The 13,694-nt window shown below is 39.0% G+C and overlaps 1 protein-coding gene across 1 annotated transcript in view; it reads right to left on the bottom strand.

Moving 5' to 3' along the window:
- Positions 1–13,694, bottom strand: part of INIP (INTS3 and NABP interacting protein) — a 231,057-nt gene that overhangs the window by 31,218 nt on the left and 186,145 nt on the right. The window lies entirely within an intron of this gene.

Consider the following 13,694-nt stretch of genomic DNA (forward strand, 5'->3'; position numbering starts at 1 on the left):
ATCTAAGGCACTTTTTTTTTTTTAAACCTAACCCTTGTCCTAAGAATTTGATGGTAGATCATACATATTTGGAAAAAATGCAAAGTGTATGGTTTAAGAATGCTGACATTTGAGACTCGTAACTACTAACAGAGAAGAATCTGAGCACCATAGGTTCTTCACTCAAATATCAGTGCCTAGCTGCCAGTTAAGTCTGTTTACTCATTAAGACTGCTCTAGTATACCAGCCAGGCATGAGCTTCAAAATGCTGATATGAAACAAGGTACCATAACACCTCTGAAAGTCAGCTAAGGTTCCTGAAACTCACCACACTCTTCCATAAATGCATTTGCATGAAAAAGTTGAGACTAAGGGAATGGTTCTACAAAACAGATTAAGCTGATCCAAACAGCTCCTCACCACTTTGGTGAAAGGAGAGGTTCCCACTGCCCTTGCCCCAGTATTCCCACCTGCTTACAGTCACAGGCTGTTTACTTTGAACCAGCTCTGGTGTGCAAGAGATTTTCCACAACATGATTCAACCCTCCAACCTGCCAGCACTCTATACTGAGTTAGGTTAGTTGGTGTATAAGCTAAAAGAGGGGTTTAAAAGTGCCAGGATGCAGTGCAAAGAAAGGGATAGGGATACTTGAAAAGGAGACAGAACTAACAAAGCATCCTTTTGGCAGCAGCAAGCCATCATGCTGGCTTGTATGGGCTGCATAAGTACCACTCATAGTGGGCTGGTTTGTAAGCTGTCTGTGCTTACAGGAGTTTGGTTCTTTCCACCCTTGCAATCAACCATGTGTTCCTGCTACTTCCCCAGTGCTGGGAAGATCATTCACAACAGAAGGCTGTGACCAGGTTAGGATGCTGAACAACCTCTTCAGTCAAATTTATCTGCTTGTGAAGGAGCACATGTGTTAGAGTTGGATGGAAGAAAACATGACTGTGCTTATTCCTCTTTGGCAGCAGTACAGGCTTACTATTGTTAACCATGACATACTGCATCTTAACAGTAGAAATGCAACACGTAATTGTGGCAAACTCTCTGCAAAATAATTTTTACATTTAAAGAAATAAATATAAAAAATCTATTTTAAAGAAATTCTAATGGTTTTCAGTTGCCACCAATTAAATCCTTTTGCAATAAAAATATAGACTAATGTAAAGAACAGCCTACTCAGGTGAGCAATAGAGTACACTATACATAATACAGCCCCAGTTAATACTTCTTTGGATGGTCACACATTCAATTAATCTTACTAAAGTTTGTCAACAAAATGGTTACTAGATGTCTGATACATATCGCATTCTATGTGGATGGATACTGGAACATAATTAACATCCAAAATCAGTACTAATGCTTAGTTATTAGAAGCACTGTGAGTATGTTGGGTATTTTGATTGTAAGATGCATATTTTGATTGTAAAATGCATATCCTACTAATTAAGCAAAAGCAGCAATATGTGTAGCTAATAAGTAGTAAAAAGGATTAATAATGGTCTTTTATTAAGCCAACACTTCCTTTTATTTACAGGAGGGCAGAAAAAACCCATGACTGCTGTAACTCCAGTTATGAGACCTTTTAGTTTGGTGGTTTGTTTTCTGTTTGGTTGGTTGGTTTTGGTTTGGTTTGGTTTTTTTTTTTGCTTTGCATTTATTCAGCATAAGAAATCTCTACATTTTTCAAGAAGGCTGTGAAAAAACTTGGTGTTTTAGCATGTCCGACTCTGGCAGCAGATGCCTTTTTGAGAAACTTGTAGATATTTTGTGGTTTCATTATAAACCCTGGTCCCAAATACATCTATTATTATTTTGACAGATAAGTTAATTTCAAGGGCTTAACATGTATTCTCACAATTTTCTATTTAATTTTATATGCAGTGATAGAAAAAAACATGACAGACTTTCAGAAAAAAAAGATAATTTTCCAACATGTTCCATTTTTAAAAGTGGTCTTAGCTGATTCAACTCAGAATGCAAATAAGCATCTTAGTGCAGAAACCAGAATCTACTATTTTGACAAGCTATGTACTTAGAAGTTTTGCAGAAGTTAGGAAAATGTGTAATGGCAAGATTTTTACAAATCAGTACACGCTGTCTAGGTATTAGTCTACAAATAAGAAAAAGTTCATACAAGTTAGCATGGTCTAGGCAGTGTGCTACAAAATTCTTACTGACTCTTTCCACAGAAGCTAGAGGCTCCTACTATACCACTAGTCTCTGCATACAAGTTTTAAGTTGGCTACTTCTTAGTCATTCACTGTTTAGCCCAGCTCAGAAACAGCTAGAGCAGTCAAATCCTGCCTACAAAGCTACCTTGACATCCTTCCTTGCCTGCAGTTTATAGACACTTGACCAGCACTTCTTTCAGCAGGGATGTCAGCTTTCACTGCCCTTATACCATCACCGTTGCTTCACTTTTTCACAGCACAACTGTCCAAGACGAGACACTTAACCTAAGTGACCTGCCTGTGCCAGTTTGCTGTGGGCGTGCACAGCCAAAGACAAAGAGGCAGGCAGGGCAAGTAAGCACAGCTGCCTAACCTGCCTTAAAAAGTTAAGCATGTCTTCCAAAACAAAGCTACACTCAGAAAGCAGAACCATAGTCCTGTTTGAGTGTCAGGAGGGCTGTACCAATTACAGGGTGAACAAGTATTCTTTCAGAACTGTGGGAAATATTGGTAAGTGGAACTGTTCAACACAAGGACAGCTACCAGCCAACAGCTGGAACACCCTTCTCTGTTCCCTTACTCATCCCATCATTCCAAAAACAATGATCTCCTAACATGTTAAGACTGCTTTTTCTTAAACCATAAGACTTCCCACTTCTCTTTAACAACAACATTTTTGCATTTGTTTGGGATTATTAAGTGCTGACAGGTGAGGTATGAGCAGTACAGCATTTTACAGCTAGTTCAAGTTCATTCATTCCCTTTAATTGAGTAGGAATTCGAAACTAGTTGCTTAGAAAGCATAATCTGATTTTGGACCTTTCTTTATAAATTTTACCTATTTTTAGTGCCAAGTAACCAGTCCAGTAAGGGGCCTCTACAAAATGTAGCACTCAATAATAGATTAATGAAACTAATTATTCTTCTGTATCTACCATGGTCAATTTCCCTGACTTAAACCAGGCACATTACAAAACTTCAGACTACAGCAACAGATGCCTTTCCTGAAATTATTTAAGCTGTTCTACAGTTTTCAAATTTCTGACAATAATATATGTTAATGATGCTACAATTCAAGTACAAAAAACAGAGAGGTATAATAAACATTGGAAAGTCAACAGCTCTAGCTTTCTAAAGTCTCTGTGAGTCACATTTAGTTGGAAACAGGCTGGTAGAGTCTGGTGCTCTAAAAAACTTCTTTAGAACATGTTCATTTGTCAGAACTATGGCAGTTATCTCTATTCAACATTACTTCTGGCATCAATGAATCCTATAGACAGACTTTTAATTTTTAAAAAGGCTTTATGTAAACAAACCCACCTTTTTCTCCCTAACTTTCAACTGCAGTATTTTCCTCCTCTCTTCCTTGCTAGTCGCAAATCCTTCAGTACAGTTCAATTAATTACAAATGGGATAGTCTCAGAGAAATTTACATTTAATCTGAAATACATAGTGTTTATTTTCCTATAACACAGCTAGTCACCTTCCTAGACTTACTAAGTCAACCACCAGGAAGAATATGATCATTGCTTTTTACTATTAGATTGCCGGAACAAGGAAAAAGGAGGCTCAATTTTAAGGAAAGATAATTCTTTCAAAGTGTGCCTTTCTCCCTGCATATGAATTAAACTTTTGTACGCTTTTCTACATGATTCTTCCAAGCAACAAGTGAATTACTGTTCCAAAAACCACACACTTTGAAAGGTGACAATTTCAAGCTCTACCGGTGAAAAATTGTTAATAGTAAGTCAACTGTTCTAATGCATACCTTATTAATGTTTATAGACTCTAATTAGGAAAAAAAACCTAAAGGCCATTAGAAGAGTGAAGATTTCCATTATCTTCTACTTTTGCAGTAAGCTCTAATACCTGTTATATTCCTTTATTTTTTTGTCCACAAATTATGCTTGCAACAGAGATGCAACTCCTTCTTCCAAAATGAGGATTTAACATTAAGTACAATGCCATTGATGCCAAAATAAAATAAATTTCAAAGAAAGTGGAGGTGAACTATGTGGCATTTCAAAGCCATATTTTTATTTTAAAGCTAAATAAACCGACCTTACAAAGAAAACGCTGATATTTCAGTAAAGTGGAGAAAGAAGGAAATTATAGTCAGTGTTCACAAACGAGCAAGCCTCCTTTCCTCCACTGCAAAGACACACACCACACACACACCCCCCAACACATTGGCTCAACAGGCTGGTCATCAGTCATCCCAGAAATACATTGTTTTAGCACAGATGGCTGCTTTTCTGCCTGCTGGAATGCTTAGTGGCTCTGTCAGCCATACAGCTGGCTCTACCACCTCTGTTTATCAACTACTGAAGCTACCTGTTACACTGGTAACAAGATACTGTTCCTAATGGCAGATGCCATACTGAAGTTGAAAATAAAATACAGACTCCAAAATAGCCCCAAATATAGTGCATGACACATATAGTAAGAATTTCAAATCCTGCTTTTTCAAAAACTGTATACAAAGTAGTTGCAGAAACTGTCTAGTCATCCCATCTTAACTTTTGTAATGTAGATAATGGAACAGTAAAATCATTTCACCATTTCTCTATAAAACAGCTGGAAAAAAATAGTTAATAATAAAACTGACACTACACACACATTTGTCCTATTGTCTTATTTTATACAACCATTTCTCTTTTTACCATTATAGACTGTTTTCTAAGATTTTAATTTTAAACTGCTGCAGAGGTTTAAAATGAAAAAATCCAAACAAAAAAAATATGTTTTTAAAACCATGTAAATGCTAACCACATTGTCCAAACCACATCCAGAAGCTATGCGGATAGTGAAAATCTTATCTCTAGTTTATACATGTTTGTTTTTCAGGTCAGTAGCAGGAAGATGGAAAAGGAGATAAGCTTTATCAAGCTACAGCGATCATCCTCCACTGGGGAGACAGTAGAGGACAGAGGGGAAGGAGGCTGTGAAAAGCTCATAAAACCAGATTTGAACAGTGCCTTAACCCCTGTTTCTCACCATACCAGCTAGCATAGACACATAATACGCTTACTGCATAGTATACACATAGATGATTTACCTTCAACTGCTGTCTGCTATCACTGTTTCTAAGGTGTTACCTATCTTTTGTTGGAAAAGAATATTACATGAAACATCCATTTCTTCTGTTTATGTATGTCCAGGGTCACAGCTTATTAATACAAGAATCACCAATTGTATTCCACACGCTTTAATAAATACTCCCATCTATTCACAAACTCTGAGAAACAACAAGATGTTGACAAACTGCAAACTTAGAATCATTTGAAACTAGGTAGATAACCTGAAAGTGCAAGGAGGCAAAGAAGAATCCAAGTGTTCTTACACAGTTTCAGGTCATTCATAATGACAAGTGTCCACAATGGCAACTTCTGCATCATGGCAAAGGAGGTCATGATCTTCCCATTGTAAATACTTGCCTTGCCACAGTTTAACAGGTGCTCTAATAATACAAAACACATCCCCTACATACAAGTTCTGAACTACAATTCCAGCGAAAAACCAGCTCCCTATCTTTGGGATGCTACATATGCGAGGCATAAAACTTCATTAGACTTTGACTAAAAATCAATTAAGAAGCATCAAACTAAACAAGTACTCTAACTTTATACATAGAGAGTGGGGGGGCGGGAAATGTAGCTTTGACAATAAAAGCTCTGAAGTCTATTTTAAGCACTTTCAACATTTTGTATGTTGTCAGTTTCATTATCCCTGCTTAATACTCATATTTACCCTTCACTATAGCAGCAGAAATTGGAAACCCAGGTACCTGATATTTAAAGAATTCGGGTTATATTGAACTGAGCATTTTTCTATTAATGGTACTCACCAACTACAATAGCAGAAAAACTGAAAATATAATTTCTGAAACGACCTCAGCATCATGACCTAGTTGTGACCTAGGCATTCTTCCTCCACTTTCTATACATCTAAGAATGTTATCCTTCCCTTCTCCCTAAAATAGAAAGGCAACTAAATATACGTCAGGTATAAATACCATGAGTTTTCATTAAGCAACAAGGTCAGGAAGAATGCAAGAGCCATTTTGTCTGCTTAACTCACCCCAAGCCTTTGCCTAAGAATACACAAGTACCTAGTAACAAAAAGCACATCTTAAAATAAGAGCTACTCAATCATTATTTGAATTAAATAGAATTTTTTAAAATATATGACAGAACTATAATACTGTTTGGGTTTTATCTTCTCTAGAGACAGTTTGTATATGTCCTCACCAATATTAAGGAACACAATCTGGCTACTTGTTAAAATATTTTCCTAAGAAGGTGACCTGCCATTTTCAGTTTTTAGGACAGAGTAGGAGAAGGCATACTTGTGGTTTGACTCATTTAAATGCAGAATCTAGCCTTTAAAATATGTTGTAAATACTACTTCAATCTACCAAGAAAATCTATATCTACTGTTAACTATCCCATATACATAAAACTCATAAAACATTTGATCTGACAATTGAACAGAAGCCTAAATTAATTCAGACTATAATTCAGAAATAACAAAAATTTACACTGAAGATGAAATTTTTGATGCAAAATCTTCAACAGAAATACTGTCTTAGGCTCTTCTTCCCATGCATTTCCATCCCACTTTCCCACTGTGAACTAATGCAAAAATAATCCATGATCTTGTCTGCAGCAGAACCACAGAGCTGTGTCTGCATACCTATGGTATGGTTTCACAGTACATTTCAGCTGAATTAATGGTTTATTGCCACAAAGGTGAATAAGTGGTTTGCTGCATTTCCTATCCCTCTGTGCCACTCTGTCTTGCTAAAAGGGAAGAAAATTTAATTTGCCAACCAAAGAAAAGAAAAACTCTCCTCCAAAAGATAGTTTTTCTTTTTAAAAAAAACCAAACAAAAAACCCCCACCAGCCTAGTCTCCTCAGATAAGCTGGATCTGGAGGCGAGGGTAACAAAGAAAAGATTCAAATGAGACTTCACTTTTTCAGCATCATTAAAAGTACTAGATGTCCTTCATGAAAACATACCCTCAGCGACAGAGTATGAAGGCCAGAGTAAGCAGTTATGCAAAGGGGAGGAAGTTTTATCTGTATTGCTTAGACTTAACAGAGAGGTCACAACATACATAATGCATTCCACAGTGGAGATGGCAAGTAGAGTTTTTTGGTTTTTCCATTAGGATATAGTTTTCTCAAGTCAACAGCAGCCTTGGCTACAGAATCCAAGAAACACTCTTCCTGTGTGCTTTCTGCCATAAACTCCACTGGTTTGACTGGTCCCCTACTGGTTGCATATAGTACATTTCAGACATTTTGACCCATTCTGACAGGGCTCAGCACAACCGCATGTGCTGTTTATTGCTTTATCTGGTCAAATGCCAACTGTTGTTCAGGCCCCACTCAAGCGGTGGGGTTTTTTTTTCCCTAATAACTTGGAACAGTAGGTTCATGAGCTGACTTTATTTGGGTATGTATAGTCACCAAAATCGTACCATTCCAAATAACATTTGTTTCCTTTTATGTTCATTAGTAGAAGCATTGACACAATCTTATTAATTATGTCAGTATGAAGATGGTGGTGGCCATGTTGCTATTTGATACACAGAAACCACATTTCTAGTCCTGCAAGTCCCTTCACCTTATTTCTTTTTGAGTGGAAGTCTTACATTCAATTCAATTTCAACTGTCCTTGTTATCCACCCCTTGGACAGTGTTTCCCTATACTGTGATGCCATTAACATACAGTGAATGACCTGGGGCACTGTCCTCCTCCAAACCATTCACATAAGTCTGCGACAGATGCCGGAACTATGCTTCCATCCCCATGGGAGGTGGTTCCAGGTGTATTGTGCTCCCCTTCAGGAAAGGCAAACTGCATTTTACATTCAGGGGCCACACGAATTGATAAAAACATGTTAGCTACGCCAATGGCCACCTACCAGGCAGCATTTTTATTTTGCTGCAAGTTCATATTGCAGTTCTAGCCTACCATTACAGCATCACTCAAGAGTGCTGCTGCTTCATTCAGACCTCTGTGGTTCATGGCTGATCTCCAGTCCCTACTGGGATTTTGCACGGGCTACATAAGGCTGCTAAGGACAAACAGGTTCAAGTAACTATTCCTTGATATTCTACTTCCACAGTAAGATAATCCACAGAACAAGCTCAGTATCTTATGCAACAGACCAATATACCTGTTAGTGTGGTATTCTTGTCAGTGCACTGCATTGCAGCTGGCACTGATGGAGGTGACAACTGTAGCAGTCCTACTACTGATGACTCCTGCAATGAAAGGCAGTTGAGACAGCAAAGTGATGACTTCACTCAGATCCACAGCAGCTAAGCCAAATGCCTTTGATGTCCTTATGGGCCCTTAGCATGTCCATCCTTACAATGTCAATGCCCAAGATGCAAGAGGCACCAGATCCCATCCCTACTTTGTGGTGCTTCCAGTTTCTTTTAGTAAGACTGAGTCTGTCTTCTACCACACAGAACTTTCACTGACCTCTGGCGACTCTTTTGATGATGACTTGCACCTTTCCACTCAGTGTAAAAAGGAACAGCATGCATTAAACCCCTGTGCCCACTAAGGCATGACATTTTCTGGATGAGCGTGTGCCAGGTCACCAGACTCAGTCCACTAAATTCCATTATGCCCTGTAATACCACGAACCCCAGCTGACCACGGGCAAAACCTCCCCTACTGAATGTTTACCAAAGCCAGTTCTTCTTGGAGAGGGGTGTAGGATAAATCTTACACTGGTAGGGCTGATGGTGTGAGACCTTCCTCAGCCTGTCATGGCTTAGCAGCTGTCTGCCAGGAAATTACAAGGGCCAGCTCCCCCACAAAGGATGAGGAGCCAGGGCAGCAATAAACGCCAGAAAAGCAGTGCCCTACCCCGTGGTACCCAAGTGAGGCAAGCAGGGCAAGTGCACGGATGGCAGTCAGGTTCAACTGAGAGTCCAGATCCTCCAACAAGTCCATAGGGGCAAAGCAAGTCCACAGTCAAGCTGGGAAGTCAAGTCAAGATCAGGTCCAGTGAGCATAATCAGCCCCAGCTACAGCCCAGTGACTGCTGTGCAAGCCCACAGCAACAAGGCAGAATCCAGTTCAAGCTACAGGCCAGTCTGTGGATCATGGTCTGGATCAACAGGTTCTCAGCCAGCCACAAGCATGGCTGTGATGGAGCTGCAGACTGGCATGTATAGAACACAACCGGGGCAGCGTCTTAAGGCCTGGGCCTGGACTCAAATAGAGCCGGTGCCCAGAAGGTGTGAGTGGAAGCCCCAGGTGAGGCTCATCAGGGCCATTAAGACTTTTTAGTGCACTCAGGGGCCTAAGAATGTCTTTCTTGCTACTTGGATTCATATTCATAGGTGGCCAACTCCTTAATCATTCATGACTGTCATTGGACATAGACACCAGCCACTGTAACTCCCAGTTATACAGCTCTACACTACGGCACACATATCCCAGTATTGTTATTGTCAAGTTACTTGGGTTTCCTCTATCTTCATTTACAATTATGCTTTAGATCACTATTTAAGGGTCATGTGGTTTCAGTTTCTCACATCATTCATGTTTTTTGCCACCTTTCAACCCTTCTCCCAGTCTAGCAGAATCTGCAGTGAGAAAAAAAACTCTTCACATGAACGCCAGGAGAAAAAACGTTAAGATATGCTGCTCAGAGTACAGCTACACTGCCTTCACTCCCATTTCTTCAAACTGTTCCTGAAGGAACACACACTGCTCCTCCCCTTCTCACCCCAGGAAGCACAGTCTTCTACCACAGATGCCCCAGACAGTGCAAGGAGGATTTGCTGCACTCGCTGTATACTGGCAGTTGCTGGATGATGACAGAAAACAGGAAAGGGATAAAGTTAAACTCACTACCATTTTATGTGCTTCAAGATGTTAGTGCTATCTATATAACCTATCAAAACACTGTGTTGGGTAGGAGATAGTGTTATCTACATTCAGTATTGGCATGTCATACTAAAAAGCAACTAGTGTTATCATACACAAGTTAGCATCCACTATATACATTATTAGCACACCTCATGTAGAAGTACTAAGGACACTTCCTGCCATACCCCTGGCTCATCTCCTCCCAGAAAACTAACCTAGCAGCTCTAAAGTGGTCTCAGAATCATGGACATTCAGACAGCACTACTACTGTACAATCCCCTTTCACAATCCAAAGCCTCCTTCAGACCATGCACCTGACACCAGCTTTTTATTAATGGCATGGTTTGGGTCAGGACAGACTAAACACTGCCGTTAGTTAGCATACAATAACTGGATTCATCTTTTTTGCCTCTGCGAAAGAGTTATTATGTAAGTAACACTACAGTGTTACAGAAAAATGGTTCTGCCTACTTCCCTCCTCCTTGCTGAAAGGAGCAGTGGGTGTCAGAGGGATTAAGGGGCTGTGTGTTGGTTCCAACCATAGAAGCTTGACCCTAGATGTCACTGGAGGTCCTCCACGGTCAGGCCTCCCTAAAGACAGAGAACAGAACAGGATGAGATGGATGACATTTAAGAAGGGAAAGCATCTTCCAGATCCTTTGATTTTTACTGCTTCGTGGACCTCTTTGTGCTGTTATTTGTGGACTGGAATAGTGAGTCACTGGGCAAATATTATACCTAAATTCAATTTGGCCTGAATTACACCACCTTTTTTCCTATCACCTGCCTGATTGCACTTTGTCTAACAAAAGTCTCATCCTTAATATAGCAACATAAGGGAGGTCAAACTGTGAGCACCCAACATCACTTTAATTACTCAAGTGATGTCAGCTCAGCAGGCCAAGACATACACTATCTATAGCTTATGAGCTGGCAATCAAGAGAAACTAAGTAGTACAGACATTTTACAATTCTTGCACAAAAGTCTTGCAATATTCCTTCACTGCAAGTACAAGTGAATATAAATGAATAACACATCATGAAAACTCACAGGCATTTCAATGAGTTAAGACTACTTGAGGAAAAAATCAACTAAGAATACTTTTTCCACATTTTCAACATTTAACTAAGCTATCAAATGGGAAAGAAAACATTAATAAAGTATTCCTTTCAATATAAAGGCACTATCAATTTTCAATGATTATGAACTATCAATGACTACTGTCCCTTGAACAGAATTCCCAGAAGTTAAATTTTTGTTTAGCATTCTAAATCTGCAAATGCTCTTTTAAAGTACCCAATATTACAATAAAAAAATAGATTACTAAATGCATTAAAATTATAGTTTGTTAAACGGGAGGCCAGAGATGTATTCCCAAGAAAGACACTTCATATCCTTCTCTCCTAGTGATTATATCTTGCAAGACAATCTGGTGGACTCCAGGCTGGGCTCAAACAATGAATGGAAGGCTATGCAAATTCCGCCTCTTCCACCTTCTGTGATAGTTCTTAAATGGACTGGAAAGTGCGTTTGGTATCCCAAGTTTTTTGATTTACTTTGTTATCCCAAGTTAATAATCCCCTTTCTCCCCTTCTCTTGGAACTTATTCTGTAGTTGTTTTTACAAATTTAAGAGTGAAGCTCAGTGTTTTTCACATCTGAGAGTCTACTTCAGCCTTTGCTTATGAGGGCTTCAAATATATACGTAGATTTATATTGGACAGTTGAATTAATGTGAAAAGTTAAGCAACATATTCAATGAAAAGCACCATTTCCATTTTTTGTAACATGGAAAACTATAGTAATTGATACAAAGCTAAGGAATTATATTCCCTGAACCATTTAATTTTTAAGCTTATTTATCCACATTAAAAGAAATAACTGTTTTCAGAGAACTGCATAGCTACACTAGTAAGTTAAAATATCAAGTGAAATCAATTCAGCACATTAGAGTGAGCTCAAATGAAGAGACCTCTATGCAGACTACCAAGGAATTTCATAGTCGCTAATGCTCCTGAACAAAGATGACTAACATTTTAAATAGAGATCTCAACTCTCAAGGTGTTCTAAAGCTGAAAGTATCATATAGTACATACCTCTGTTTTATATTATGACAAATTCTCTACCCATTAAGGTCTGCAAAACTGTACAAGTGTATGAGCTGGAAAACAACAACAGGAGGTTATTGCACAGAAATTATTTTCACCTTTTTTCTCTTCTGTAAGGTAAATTTGCTCCTAGCGCAGCAGGTAGAATTCAGCAGAGTTCTGCCACTACTACTGATCAGAAGGACAAGCAAAGAGAAGCTATTTATTATCTTCATTCATCACAGAACAGCATCAGTCTCAGGAACTGACTCTTTCACATCTCTTAGACAATGTATTTGGAATATAAGACTACACATGGGGAACCAAACAATCCAAACACCAATCAAACTGAAGAAATCACAAAATTAACAATGTTGGAGTAACAAAATGATCTGCAGATCAGTTTTTAATACAGGTTGTTCTCCCTTCCCAACAGGTTACATTTATATAACAGGTGTGCTCCATGCACTTCAGCACTTCCATTTTAAGAATAATTTATTAGTAAATATGACTTCATAAAATTCAGTAAATTTGCACAAAACTCCAGGTAGGACAGACACAAGAAATATGAAATATGTCCACTTAGGATGAAGGCTTTAAACTCTTCCTAAAGGAGAAGAAACCATATATAACTTTGAATGCTCCAGAGACCAAACAGGCATTAAGTCACAGAAGCAGAGCTTCCTTTGGAAGTGTGCATCAAAAAAAACATGGCAGCTTTTCTTTGTAGCATCATCACCAATTTACGACTCTCAGTAATATTGTTTTCCCATAGTTTAAACCATAAAACCTCAGAACAGTTTGAGTTGGAAGGGACCTTAAAGACCATCTAGTTCCAACCCCACTGCCATGGTTCCACTAGACCAGATTGCTCAAAGCCAGAAGCAGCCTGGCCTTGAACACTTCCAAGCGACGGGGCATCCACTGCTTCTCCGAGCAACTTGTTCTAGCGTCTCACCACCCTCACAGTAAATACAATTTTATTAGTAATAAAGATTAATGTCTATGCTTCCTAGTTAGTTTAACCCTTAAATATGTGAAGATCAAAATTTAAGTTCTCCTTATGAGTTAACACAGGTTTTTTGGTTTCAAGAGAAAATTACTTCAATATATTCCTTTCAAATACACTCCTTTTTCAAGCAATCAGTAGGACAGCCCACACAATTTTTACTAAAAATCTTCATCCTAATTCTTAGAATCATTTAGATTGCAAAAGACCTCTGAGATCATCAAGTCCAACTGTTAACCCAGGGCTGCCAAGCCCACCATCTAAACCATGCTCCTAAGCACAGCATCTATACATTTTTTAAACGCCTCCAGGGATGGTGATTCTACCACCTCTTTGAGCTTCCAATGCTTGACAACCCTTTCTGTGAAGAAATTTTTCCTAATATCCAATCTAAACCCTCCCCTGGCACAACTTGAGGTCGTTTTCTCTTGTCATATCACTTGTTCTCTGGGAAAAGAGACTGACCCCCACCTGCCTACAGCCTCCTGTCAGGCAGCTGTAGAGAGCAATAAGGTCCCCCCGAGGGTCCTCTTCTCC

Source organism: Falco cherrug, chromosome Z (assembly GCF_023634085.1).
Source record: "Falco cherrug isolate bFalChe1 chromosome Z, bFalChe1.pri, whole genome shotgun sequence".
Classification (NCBI taxonomy): Eukaryota; Metazoa; Chordata; class Aves; order Falconiformes; family Falconidae; genus Falco; species Falco cherrug.